Below are 1777 nucleotides of genomic sequence, written 5' to 3'. Positions count from 1 at the left end.
ATTATTATAGTGAAGACTGATAAATAAGGAAAGCAAAACAAACAAAAAACCCAAAAACTCGTACTGCTCTATTTACTGCCTGCCCTGTCCACTGCTTGCCCTGTCCACTGCTTGCCCTGTCCACCGCCCATCCTACCCAATGCCCATGCTATCTACTGTCTGCCCTGTCAGCCACCCGCCCTGTCCACCACCCACCCTGCCCACTGCCCACTCTGTCCACTGGCTGTTCTGTCTTGTTGTCACTCGGGGTCTGCAACTGTGCAGATCTTCAGAGGCCTATAGTCATATCCAGTGTAGAAGTAAGGCCAAAATATGCCACTAGGCCAGTTGCTAAACCTGTGCAGCAGGGACTTATCACTCAAATTGTAAAACGAAACCTCAGGCATTTCAGAGTCTAAAAAATCCCAATCCTGTTAGGTGCTACTTTGGGTAGAAGTTTGATTTTCCTAAGGCCCAATGCAACATAAGTCTCCACGTTGTCTAGCCCAACTCCCCATAACCCGTCCTTCACTGAGACGTCCATCGTTCCTATTCCTGGAAAAAGGCTCTCTACAGACCCCCAGGATCCATTCAAACTAATGTTGCACATCGACCTCCCAGTATTTTCTGCCAGAACTCTATCCCTCAGATCCCAGAACAGCAGGTTCAAAACAAAATCTTCTTGGGCTATAGGGTACACTCTCCCTGTTCCCATACTGAACAGTTTCTTTATCCTTTGAGACTACAAGTCTATAGTTTGCTGTTTCAGGATCCCGAATTACCTCAACTTGAAAGCGCTTGATAATTCTAAGTCAGAATACTGTAGAGGCAACGTGTAGTCATACGTTTACAATTTTACTAAGGCGATCTTGGGGCGTATGGAGTGTTTGTATCTGTCATACGAATCTTTAACACTTGCCACTTTAAAGTCCTGACTTTACACACTGGCTCTTTAGCTCTTTCAACAGACTCTTTAATGAAGAGGCATGATCTGATAATTTCGCTGGCTTGGACTACAAATCCTCAAGACCTGCCCGTGAGTAACCCAATCTTCCCTTGGGACTCCACCTTCCCCAACAGCATCACCGCTGCAGACAACGTGTCCAAACACACGAGCCTAAGGGGGACACGCACATTCACACCACCACTACCTATATAACATTTTGGTGTAAAACAGTTAATCTCAACCCATTCATAAATTCTATCAGACAAGAGTCACAGACCTGTTAGAGATAGCGGGTTGTGCAGCTTACACCAGACATTGTATCCATGCACACGTGGGCCATTCCTGCTTGTGGCTGGTCTTGCCTACACTGTGGTGGGTAGCTCCATGGGAAGTGGGTGAGGATTGGAACTGCGCATGCCCAATAACCTTCTTTCTTTCTCTGCCTGCTTTGTGCCTGAAGAGGAGCAGGAGGCTTCCCTAATTGGCCAAGCCAACTAAGCAATCCTTTAATTGCTCTGGCAACCGACCTTCTCTGAGTCTTGCTACAGTAGGTTTGTTTTTGAGGGCATCTGGAGGAGCATATCAAGACTGCAGGCTGGTTTAGAAACTTACTTTGGTCTAGGGAGGCTATTTTAATTAATTCATAAAACAGACAAGCACAAAGGGAGAGCGGGGCACTGAATCTGGGCCTTTCAGAGACCGTTCTTTTGACCACATAGATGAGGGGTTCAGAAGAAATGATGTCACCATGGCAAACCGGAAGGGTATAAACTAGTTAAAATTAAGGGCAGGATTCTTGCCAAGACATTACAGTCGTGTATCTAGCTTCCTAAAACAGGTGAAGGAAAGGGC

General features: G+C 46.3%; 1 pseudogene; it reads right to left on the bottom strand.

Moving 5' to 3' along the window:
* Positions 1 to 239: 239 nt before the first annotated feature.
* On the bottom strand, positions 240 to 992 carry LOC114615507 (annotated as a pseudogene).
* Between the last annotated feature and the right edge of the window lie 785 nt (positions 993 to 1777).

This window comes from Grammomys surdaster, unplaced genomic scaffold (assembly GCF_004785775.1).
Source record: "Grammomys surdaster isolate TR1022 unplaced genomic scaffold, NIH_TR_1.0 126773, whole genome shotgun sequence".
Classification (NCBI taxonomy): Eukaryota; Metazoa; Chordata; class Mammalia; order Rodentia; family Muridae; genus Grammomys; species Grammomys surdaster.
The sequence above is the reverse complement of the archived record's forward strand: the minus strand, read 5'-3'. Positions and strand labels throughout refer to the sequence as shown.